A 12,888-nucleotide genomic window follows, 5' to 3' on the forward strand; every position below is an offset into this window, starting at 1 on the left:
CACAGACACACACACACACACACACTGGAGTTTTCCTTCCATGTCAGAATTGAAGAGAAAAAACTGAAATAACACTTTCCCCCCCTGATGGTGCCTGCATGTGTCCACATCTAGGACAGAGGAGTGTACTGTTGTGTGCGCTGAAGGTGAACTGCCCCGCTGTAATGGGCATAGGCAGGCAGAATGGCGCTAATTGGCATGAATGGGCATGGCGGCGCGCATTGTGTGGTTGAAGGAGAGGTGGGCAACTGCTCAGCATGTGTCCTTGTCTGTGAATAATGTGGTCCACCTTTTCAAAAGGCACAAGGACAAAAATGTCAGACAGGCAGCAGCACTAGTTGAGCACGCAGACTCGCACAAATCATCAAAAGCCTCGGCTTGACACAAGCACACATCCAACACCCCTGAGACGCAACAGGACGCACATGCAGTACACAGCAGAGCCTTACAAAAACAAATTCCACAGACACACAACACAACACACTCTACAGGTGTCTGCATGCTGCCCAGCAGTGTGTATATACTCCTAGGGCTGCAAAATGAACACAACAATAGACTTTCATAAAATGCACAAACCCATATGCATGTCCATTCACTAGATACAATCAAATGTATATAATTATGTTGAATAGCCACGCTGGTTGTTATCAGACTCCCAGAAGGGAAAATGGCTTAAGCCAATTTCTTCAGAGTGCAGCATTTATTGTAAGTGCTGCTAGTTTTTGCAACAATTTGACAGAAAATGGAGACTTCAAATGGTCTTGTTAATATTTTTCTTTATGAATAACTTAAATTTGGTTGTTACCCTTCATTATGACATAGAGGGCAAACTGAGTCCTGCAGGGACATAGAAACATAAAAAATAGTATTACACAATTGAGACCCCACAGGTTATTTCATAATTTTAGGACAAACAGGGAAAAACCTTTTACATTTGCACACATTGGGTTTTTTCTCTGTCCAAATCTTTTTTTTTGATGATATAATGATGCTGTCGTTGTGGGAGATATATTCAATTTAAATAGACCCTCAATATCTTCAATATGATAGCCTTAACGGCTTGAAACATACTGAATTTGTGAAGTTAATACTGATACTTAAGAGGGTTAAAAAAAACAATATCAGAGAAGGGTTGTTCATACAGGATTTGAATGAACTGTTCTTTCTGAATGCTTTTCATAAAGCTATCGGGGTCGCTCAGTATATTTGCTTTTAGGGCCCGGGGCTACGAAGGTTTTGGATGAGCGCTGTCCATGGTGCTGATCATGTAACATCATGTCACGATGTTGCTGTTTAAGTAACTTTGTTTGGAATAATAAGTGGCTTCAGATTTTGCCATTATTCCATTCATTTGTAATGACTGAACCAAATATTAAGTGTCATCATTAAAATATACAGTGAACAAAAACATAATTTCATATTAGACTTAATATTGAACTGTTCAATATGAATATGTTCTTCTGGGCGGGACTGAGTGCACTGATCATCTGTTCATTGCAGCAGTGATGCATATATATATATATATATATATATATATCAATACATTATGTTATAATACATATTTAAACCTGTCTTTTAAGCTTGTGTCTTGTGTGGCCCCTGGTACTTAATAATCCCTAGTAAGCCTGTGCATTAAGGCGCCATTGGTCAATATAATATGACAATATTTCAATATAATACAACATTTTATGATAAAGATTTGTGAAACTAAATACACTAAATACACAAAACAGCTGAACTGTAAAGTTCCAGTTCATATATGATGAAAGTCATTCATTCCTTCGTTATCCTTATCTGGACTCGGGCCGCGGGGAGCCGATCCCAGCTGACATTGGGCGAGAGGCGGGGTACACCTCAGACAGGTCGCCAGACTATCACAGGGCTGACATATAGATACAGGCAATCACGCTCTCATTCACACCTATGGCCAATTTAGAGTCACCAATTAAACCTAAGTGCATGTTTTTGGACTGTGGGAGGAAGCCGGAGTACCCGGTGAGAACCCAGGCTGACACGGGGGAGAACATGCAAACTCCAATCAGAAGAGCTGCAGGCGGGACGTGACAGTGACCCACTTGCTGTGAGGCGAGAGTGCTAACCGCTTCACCACTGTGTAGCCCTGATGAAAGTCAACTTAAAGTAATTTTCATTGTAATTTAAATTATTTTAAATAAAAATACATATACATATGACAGAAGAATTGGTTGGACCCTAATACTCATATTTCCCATTATTTGTATCTTAATAACTAAATACCAAAGCTGTAGTTTACATTTGTGCTTCATTATAAAACTTCCAGCATCTCCTGACTTAGCAAACCAGTTTGTTTGTAGAATGTTAAAGGGTACAAGTTTGCACAGACTGCACACGCTTCTCATTGCTTGTCTCACTTTTTACTTATTTTTTCAGTTATTTCTGTGCACACACACACACACACACACACACACACACACACACACACACATTGTAGACACAGATGAAAGGAAATTCCATCTTGGTGACATTCTCTGGGTGGACCTTTTCAAACTAAGGACAGACCAGCGAATGCTTTTCTGTGTGTGTGTGTGTGTGTGTGTGTGTGTGTGTGTGTGTGTGTGTGTGTGTGTGTGTGTGTGTGTGTGTGCGCGTGTGCGTGTGTGTGTGTGTGTGTGTGTGTGTGTGCGCACGCATTGATGTGTGTGCTGTAGCCCAAAAAAAAAAGAAAAGAAAAAAACATATTTGTGGGCAAAATTCTTTTCTGCATGCAAGCAGCTGTCTCATGGATTGAAAAATAAGATTTTTAAAAAGCTGTGGCAGTCACTCACACACACCCACACACACACACACACACACACAGTTGTCTTGAGGGTGGTTGTATGCACCATTTGACCCCGACCCAGTTTCAATGCTAACCTCAATTTTTGCCTTGAAGACCAACATAAAAGTGCAAGGAAAAAGGGAGGAAGGACAGATGAAAAGAGGAAAGGTGAGGCGGAGGAGGGGAGGAGGAGGAGGAGGAGGAGGAGGAGAGGGAGAGCAAGTTGAAATAAAAAAAAATGGCAGAGGAGTAAGGAAAAGATGGAGAGAGACAGTGATGTCACCTTGTAGTGGTACTGCAGTGAAAGGGACAAAGGGAGAGAGGGAGAGAGAGAGAAAGAGAGAGAGAGAGAGAGAGAGAGAGAGAGAGAGAGTGAAAGGACACCGAGAAAGAGACTTAAGAGATCTATTAGCTGATAGAAGTCATGCAGACAACCTCCCACTCCTTAGGCAATTGATTTGAGGATATTATGCGGAACGCTGTGTGTGTGTGTGTGTGTGTGTGTGTGTGTGTGTGTGTGTGTGTGTGTGTGCGTCTGAGTGACAGTGAAACTCTGGCTTTGGGCCTCCAGGCATAATGTAGTACTACTAGAAATCTCTTTTGAGACTGCACTTAGTCTTTCTCCTGTCGGTGTGTGTGTGTGTGTGTGTGTGACTAAGCATGCATGTAGAGAGGGTATGAAAAAAAACCGACAAGAAGTTTGTAATGAAAAGAGCACGTAAATGTGGCCTTTCATCACTTTGGTGTGGGTGTGTGGGTGTGTTCTTCCATTACTCATGTTGTGGGTGCTGTCCACTCAAGGTAAACCATGCAATTTTAGGGTAAAATCTTCAGGTTTTTGGTTAATGTATGGGTTCGGTTTAGCATGCAGCGTTTATGGTTAAGTCTCCAGTGGATAATTTAAGTTATTGCAATGTCCTCCTAAGTGACAAAAACAAGTTTGTGTATCTGTCTCTGTGTGTGAGTGTTTCAAGAGGACAGCATAAAGGAATGCCTCGGTTCAAGACTTGCCAAGAGCACTTTTCCCATACGCCAGGGAGCCAAGACTTCCCTAACCAGCCAAGAATAGCACCAACTCTCTCTCTCACCCACACACACACTCAAGAAAACACTCTTTTTACCTCTTTGGATTCAAAGAGAAAGAGGGTGATAGTGTGGAGGAGGGAAGTACAGCCTCACACACTTCAATCAGCACGGTGAAAGAGACAGACGGAGGAAGGAAGACAGACGCACCTTTTCTTTAGTATTATCCTTCCATTGTGAACCTTGTAAGACATGCTTTGGCAGAATGGTACATACGGTCATGCCAATAAGCACGTTTAATATGAGAAGAGAAGAAAAACACAGAAGTCTCACTTTCCGGTCAAATATATGCTTTGGCAATGTGTTTTTGATCAAAATGTCACGCTAATCAAGCTTGGAGCTTCGGGCTGAATTGAACTGAAATGAACCGAGAGGCAGATAGAAGGAAATAGAGAAAGCAAGAGAGGGAGGAAGACAAGCAGAGATTCCAGCAAGGAAACTACAGCACTCTCTAAACTCTGTGCTCCCGGTGGGGTAAATGAGAGTGCTCTGTCTGGGAATGTGTACGTACATGTGCATGTGCGTGTGTGTGTGTGTGTGTGTGTGTGTGTGTTTGCTTAAACAAGCATGTCAGTTTAAGAAGAGGGCGAGAGTGCACTGCCTACTCCCATTGCAAGGCACCAAATGTGAAGGCAGCAGAACAGCAGGCAGCAACATGGTTTTCATTTCAAGAGCACACTGTGTAAGAAATATGTATAATAACCTCAGTCACATGAAAAAAGAGGAAAAAAAATGAGAATATGATGAGTAAGTATCTCAGAACTAGAAACTTTGTCAAAATGATGTGTAAGTACTTTAGAATAATGAGAAACTTTCTTAAAATTAGTTAGTATTTAAAAATAATGAGAAAATGTAGTAAAATAATGACTTAGTATCTCAAAATAATGGTTAACTTTCTCTAAATTAGTTAGTATTTCAAAATAATGAGAAAATGTATTAAAATAATGAGAAACTTTCTTAAAATAAAGACTTAGTGTTTAAAAATGGGGAAAAAAGTGTTACTTTTTTATCTTCAAATTATCAGAAACTTTCTCAAAAGATTGTAAGTCTTTATTCTGAAAAAACTTCCTCATTTCAATACATTACCCATTAAAATGACTTGCAGGATCTTTAGAATTTTCATCATATTGGCAAAAAATGGTCTTCAATAGATGTCAACTAATATTCTTTAATATTTGTGACTAACTGGTTTAATAATGTGTAACACAGAAGCCAAAATTTGAAACCCACACTACCATTATCTAGTTAAATTAGATTGCATCACTCATTCATGCAAAGAAGTTATTAAGAAAGAGCCTTTCTCAACAGCGGAGTTTGTTGCTCGGAACATTCACCCAGTATTACTTTTTAATGTCTGCGCTGTTGATGCCTGTACTGTGCAATAATGAAATGTTTTTAATTAGTATATTATTAGCTCACAGGTCTGCTGGACAGATCAGTGCCACCTTGAGACTTAACCTGCCAATTAGTATCCTGACACTCTAGTAAAGTCAAACATTAATCTTCCACTCTGCGTGCAGACTCCTGGTGGAGTTCGGTTAGTGTTTGTTATTAAAGTCACCCATGCCCATTGTTTATTGCTCACGACAGCAGTAAACAGACATGCAGAGCATCCTTCAGGGAAAGAGGCGAGTGGAAAATAACGCTCATCTCCAAACAGGCAGGGCAATCTGGAGGGGGGAGAACTTGAAAAACTTTGCTTAAATGTTTGTTCATATTGATTTACACAGGAAGAATGCTTTATGGTGAGTAGAGAGACTATTCATCAACCAGAAGGGCCGAGTTCAAATCCTTGACCTCAAGCGTTTGCTCTGCAGAAATGTCTGCGAGCTAGATAATCGCCGGCAGCTCCAAAGGTGCTATTCTGCAGCTGACCCTGTGATCTTACTTCCCGGTGGAACGGGAGAAAGTGAAAAGAGAATTTCTCCTCTGGGAGTCAATATTACCACAGAAAAGACCGCATTTGTGCTGCAAGAATCAAACCAGTTGTAGATTGTGCTTTGCTGGTAATTTAAAGAATGCATTTATATAGCGATTCATCAATGAACATCCATAGAAATCAGATAACCAAACACACGGCCAAGTAATGAATATAAACAAAGCAATAAACTACAATACAGCCCTCTCCTAAGGGCCTAACACAGACATTATTTATAGGGTGTTTTCGCACTCTCAGCACTGCCAATAAGGCTTCCATTCTTGCAGGAAGAACCCTCACTAACTGGTACCTGGAGGTGTTATGCATGAAAATCTATTGCTGCTCCAACAGAGAGCTCACATGCATTGTCATAGACATCCACACAGTCGCTAGGCAGACTAGCTTTCCCTTACCCTAAAATTGCCTCCAATCAAATCGCGGGCAGTAAATAAACTTTTCAAGGCCTCAGTAACTGAGGCCTCTTGGACCTTTATACAGAGGTGGGAAAACAGTGTGTGAATCTATAATTTTATTTGGTAAACATATTATATTTCAGGACAGAGAATGAGGTTCCATTCATTTGAGCCATGTGCTTTGGTTCAAAGCAACAGTGAGGAAAGCCTCGGTTCATTCACCGCGAGCTGTGCGCGTGATTAGCCGCAACTTCACTCACATTAAAATCAAATGCACTTTACTTAACATGCATCTGGGCTGTGACCGGGGTGACAGGTTTATCAGCAAAGCAAGGCTCTTGGCTACGAGGGAAACACAGGGCGGAAAAGTCCTTGACGTCAGGACTAATAACCTCAAATTAAACATGACAGTCTGACTAGCAGCTTTTAGGATGTAATAGCAACATGGTAGCAGTTTGTCAGAAATGATTCAGCAGGAAGCAGTGAAACACTGTCCTCTAGCTTATGAAACATCAATTCAAACTCAACTAAAAAATAATCATGATGTAGCTCAACATCTAATCATGAAAAGGAAGGGAAAATGTGTATTTAAATGAAAACCTTGATGTAAGGGCTTGCAACAGACATGCACAATCTCACCTCATTCAACACAACTCCTCCAGACCCCCCTGGGTTGTCAGCAGGTGGTACAGCCCATGGAGAGGGTTCCAGACTTTCCCAGAATGCAGTGTGTTGGCTCAGGGACTCAGCACTCCCTGGTAGATAAAACAACAACAAGAAAAGTTGACACTAAAGTAGGAAAGGACAGATTATAACACAACAGAACATACTGGTATACACTGTGTTGTATATATGCATCACGAGGAACTACACATACATCACAAGGTTTAGTTAACACGTGTAACTCAGCTTTGATCCATAAGCATAAAGAACCATATGGGACTCTCACATCTTGCTTCAAATAGAGTTGTAGCTGCAGGAAACATGCAGAACATTTGTCTTTCACATCCCAACAGTGTCTGATTTTCTGTATGTATGTTTCACATTCAAGCACAACAAAAGCAGTACATTGATGGCTATTGATGCGGATGATGGTGGTGCACCTGAGTAAGTGAACTATATTGACACGAAGAGAAAAAAAGAGGAGGCATTACTGCATAAATATATTTTTAAAAATAGATAGAAGTAAAATAGAGGATATCACAGATCACTTGCACATCTATTAATGCTGCACATGTCAAAAAAAAATGAAGCTACACAACAATGCTTTTTAGCCATTGTATATAAATTCTTAAGCGGCCTTTGAAGCATTTCTGTCCATTCCTCCTGTTTAATGTTTTCGCTTAAGCATTTAAACCTTAGTCTTGTTTGACATTTCCACTGTGCATCTTTCTGTTCTGTAGCTTTCATTTGCAGCTGTCTGCATAATGTTTTATTGTCTTAAAAAACTGCAATGCAAATACAGGTCATCATTATAAACAGGACCAGTCACATTCAGAAGGAAAAATAAACTCCAGCGCATCTTTAAAGACATCAAATGTGCAACAAGCTGATTTAAGCAGACGCCCACACACCGGCACAAGAGACAGACTGGCTGATCGTCGACAGTGTGCACGCACTCTGTGGGACTAATTAGGCAGGTTGTGGTGGAATGGTGGGGAAGTTACGGGGATACGAGAGACATGTTCCCTGCTGTTAGTCAGCTGCGGTGTGTGTGTTTGTGTCATATACTGTATGTGGAGGTGTGTGGGACGTCAAACATCCTACTGACCCACTTCTTACATGTCTGAAGACGAGGAACGAGGTGGGTAGGAGTGTTTGTGTACGTGTGTGTTGCTGTCTAGCTGTGGGAAATAGTTGTATTGCAGCATAAGGAAGACAGAGAGGGGAATTACAGCATGTATGTGTTACATTAGTAGTTGTGAAAGCTTTCACTCTTTGCACACTTCTTCTGTTACGCATGATGACTCTATTCTGCAGGGGATTGAGAGCTACGGTGGAAATTAAAAAAGATAATGGGACACGAGGCGGATGCATAACGAGAGACAGAATCAGAGGAATGTCTGGTATAGCAGACATGGGAAAATCGATAGGATTGCACAGTGGGGTATACTATAGTGTCGGGCTTAAGTTAAGCATGTAAGCACACACGCATTAAGCAGAATGCACACAGGAAGCAGCAGGGTTAGTGCGCAGTAAAGATGTGTGTAATGTCTGTATGTAAGGCAGAAAATAGATGCGTACTGAGGCCATGGATTAGCAGACACCAACTGGCAAAGGAATCTATCATATGGTGTTAAAGAGGCAAGGGAGAAAGAGGGATGCAGATAAGAGATGAAGAGACAGAGAGGAGGCAGCAACAAAGAGTGAAAAATAGCAAAAAGTTAAAAGAAGAGAAAAAGTCAGAGAACCAGAGGTGACAGGAAGGAAGACAGATGGAGAGAATACAATGGACGGCGAGGTAAAGCAGACAGAGAGAAAAAGGCGATAGGGAGGCAGAGAGAAAGAGAGACGGAGAGAGAAACAGATGGTGGTGGAGGAGAGGCAGATAGAAACTCACTGGGAGGACAACACTGACACAGCCAGCCAGGCACAGCGGGGAGTATGGAAAGCTGAAAAATGTCAGCGGAAAAGGGAGGAGGAGGATAGTGAGAGGGAGGGCAGAGCAGGATAGAGAGTGAGGGTTTCGTTCCAAAACTCTGCCAAATATTAGAGAAATACTATGATATGTGATAGCCTTTCAAGATCCCAAGTCTAAACAGATTACCTGTTATGGCCTGGCTCACAGGGGGAAGCACATGTAAGGGATTAACTAGAAGAAATTGTATTTAACAGAGATTAATATTGTTGACAAATGTTATAAAAAAGGTTTATTCTTACAATTGAGACTGTGATGAGGGCACACTGCCAGTTTAACAAAGACAATATTATATAAACAATAGAGAAAATTAAAAACTCATTTCAGAAGGTGTTGCCAAGACAGAGGGAGCCCAGACAATCAGGAGGGGATGGGCCTTATATAACTATCAGAAGACTCCCATATTTAAATGGTTGCTGGAAGTAAAGAAGCAACTTATGGAATTACTCAATTGTTAGTCTGGGAGGCATTTTAAAACATAACAAACCTAAAATCACCACCTCACAGTTGTGTGCGTCCACCAAGCAGTCAAGTTGCAGTTTGCATCCATGTCTGTCTAGACTCATGCAGCCTCTGAGACAATACTTCAAATAGGGATGTTAAGAAGCACATCTTCAACCAGGCAGCACAGAAGATCTATACGACCACCACAGTTTCAAGGTCATCACCCAAAATTAGTGTCACCAATTCAGTATCTGACCAAAAGCGAAATATGGTCACAATCTCCCTTTTTGTTCCTAAGTTATGGGTTTAAATAATGGCAATACTGGTTAATAATGTTGCAGTGACGTTGCAATTTGAGGCTATTAAATGTCAAACATTTTCTATCAAACTTTGGTGTAAAATGTTCATCATAATCAGAGCGTTACATTTTTGCATTATGGTCAAAGATGTATTATGTGCGCTGACCTTTGCTTTTAACCACCAGAATCTAATCAGTTCATCCTCAATTCCAAATGGACGTTCGCGCCAAATTTTAAGACATTCCCTCGAGGTGTTCCTGAGATATCACGTTCACGACAACGGGACAGATGGGGGATGTACAACTCATAAAAACATAATGCTTCCGGCCAAGACTGCCAGCATTGAGGCATAAAAATGAAGATATTGTTGTAAAGACATGACAAGTGAAAATTATGGGTTTAAAATGTACTGGTGCTTGTTTTGTGGAGCAATGTAATTGTTTATGAAAAGAATGCACAGTAAACATGACCGTAAGTGCTGATTTAAATGCAATAAATGCTTTCCAAACACACACCACACACACACACACACACACACACAGTAACTAAAGATACTTTGTCTCAATCCATCATGTCCAATCCACAGATCAAGCAGGCCAAATTAGTCAGAAATGGTTCAGTGTAAACCACATTAAGTGAATGGCTGATTAAATTGCGAAGCACAGAGGAGCAGTCTGCACCTGTAATGAACTGTGTGTGGCTTTTTTATGTCAGTCATATTGTCTGCTTTGAGGCTGTTCTCTGTATTGTAGCTCCACTGTTCTGCATTACGTTCATTAAACAGATGCTTTTGTCCAAAATAACTTACAATAAGTGCATTCCACGCCCAAACAAACAGCTAAGAGTGTGTTCAACACTACAGCACAAGTGCGTAAATATACCTACAGTATTTGTGTACTTGTTCACAGGGGTCAAAGAGATGTTTTATTCATGTCGAGGCATCTACCTGACACTGTCATCAAGAGAAACTTACGGTGAATTAACAGGTGAGGGTTTGCCAGTACAGCTCAATGTTGGACACAATGTTGAAGTGACTAAATGAGTGCTTTACACACTTGAAAAGGGATAAAAGTGCAGTCTTTTATGTGCATGTCCTGCTGTTCTATGCTGCCACAGCAGTTGAATGGGTTCATAATTTTTGGACATTTATGCGTGTGTGTGTGTGCGGTGATTTGGATCAAAAGGCAATGATATTCAACATGCCCCAAAAGTGTTCTCTGTGTGAGAGTGTCTGTACTAAATGCTGCTGTGATTACACCATGAATTGTCCCCTCAACCACCACTTCATCTGTTTTAAGAGCTTGCATTCTTCCCATACTCTCTTTGCCAAATGTAGACAAAAAATCCACCCACAATCACTATGGTTGTTGCCAAAACCTTTGCCTACTGTAAAAGTTTTGCCTAACAGTGCAGTCTTTTTTTAAAATGGCTGTAGACTGTGCAACCACAAGTACAAGGTTCAAAGACTAACTTCAGCAAAGAATTCACTCAAACATGCCTCTGAAGGCTGCATTCCCCACTGTAACTGTACGGTGAAAAATACAGAGTTGAATGCCAAACTCTTGCTGGATAAATGTAAGGTTAAAGGTTACAGCAGAACTGGATACAGATCATAGACTGTACAAACACTTCCTCCCACTGTACAGAAAGGAAGCCAAAATATACCGGATACGGGAGCGGCCATCTAGGCCTGTCACAATAATAAAACCTTTGACTTATTGAGCTCAGCAAAAGTTATTAAAGTCATGTCCATATATCGTACGATACCACCTGTTGTGTTTATGTGCATGTTTTTTTACATAATACATAATATACAGTACTGTGCAAATGTCAAAGGCAGGTGTGAAAAAATGTTGTAAAATAAGAATACTTATTACTTACTTATACTTACTAAAATAGAAATGTTAATAGTTTTTTTTTTATCAATTAACAAAATGCAAAGTGAGTGAACAGAAGAAAAATCTAAATAGAATCAATATTTGGTTTGACCATCCTTTGCCTTCAAACCAGCATCAATACTTATAGGCATTTTTTCTACACCTGCCTGAGGCTTCTGCACAGTACTGTAAATATATGATATATACTACATAATATAATACAAAATGTCACAACATTTTAGCCAAGATGACACTGAAATAAACTACTGTTTACTCAAAGCACTTAACTGTTCACTGAAGCCAAACTAATTTGTCTTAAAATGGCAATAATATTATTTATCGCAATCATCTCTGAGACAATATATCGTCCAACAAAATGTAGTTATATGGACAAGCGTCCTCCCATCCTGTGCATTTGGAGCCAGAGTCTGTGCAGTAGTGATTGACTGATCGGTCCCGTCCACACACTTGCCCAACCATCATGAGTCTATCCAAGCTGTCAGTCATGACATTACACGGCCAGACTACAGCGTCAAATAATTAATTCAAACCAAACGAATAAAGAACACTTGAACATACATCAGTGTGATAAGAACGACTTAAATGAATATGAATAATGAATATCTATGGAAAATTATATTTGACGTTTTCTTTGAGTTTTAATTTTTGGGTCATGTCCCATCCGCTTACATGAAGGAGGCGGGGTTTATGACCTATACTGCAGCCAGCAGCCAGGGGGAGAATCAGATATTTTGGCTTCACTTTTGGGGAGCAGTCCATAGTAGAGATGATAGAAACATGATGTTTAAGTAAAAAAATCTTGACATTTTAAATTTGTGTTTTTATGAATCATTTTTCTTTCTCTAAATGGAAATTTACAGAGAACTATAGGAACATCTAACAGCCTTTGGCGTTCAGTTTAGCTTTCTACTTGCTCAGACCAATTACATGTCCTGTAGTACACACTTCATAATTTCTCATAAAGATGACAGGCAATCACAGTCACAGGAACACACACAGAGACAGAATAGTTTGGGAGCTGACGTAGTGTCTGACAGCTGTTTGGTTGGCTGAGGCAGAAGAATGCAGTGAGTATTTGTGTGTGTGTGTGTGTGTGTGTGTGTGTAGACTGAGTGACTGACCATCGCTGTAATGTAAGGGAAATGCCTTCCTCAACCACAGCCCCATTTTCCTAGACTCCATCATATCTGCCATACCACAAGTGAGGAATCAGCCCCTCTGAAGGTTCAAGGTGCTCAAAGCAGGGAGGAATGTTATCTTGGGTGCACACATGTCTGTAAAGACCAGTGTCCTTTACTAACCGCCATCCTTTATCTACCATTCCACACACACTTGTGCTGTGTTAGTAGAAGTGTGTACGTGGCAGCTGTATGAGCTTCAGAGCCATAACAAAAATTC

General features: G+C 40.5%; 1 protein-coding gene across 1 annotated transcript in view; it reads right to left on the reverse strand.

The window, feature by feature from the left end:
- The window catches only part of atxn1a (ataxin 1a), a 113,674-nt gene that overhangs the window by 26,580 nt on the left and 74,206 nt on the right, over window positions 1-12,888 (reverse strand). The window contains exon 3 of the mRNA XM_059350777.1: window positions 6,851-6,966. The gene's annotated coding sequence lies outside the window, so the exon portion shown is untranslated. The remainder of the gene's footprint in view (window positions 1-6,850; window positions 6,967-12,888) is intronic.

Source organism: Centropristis striata, chromosome 14, assembly GCF_030273125.1.
Source record: "Centropristis striata isolate RG_2023a ecotype Rhode Island chromosome 14, C.striata_1.0, whole genome shotgun sequence".
Lineage (NCBI taxonomy): Eukaryota > Metazoa > Chordata > Actinopteri > Perciformes > Serranidae > Centropristis > Centropristis striata.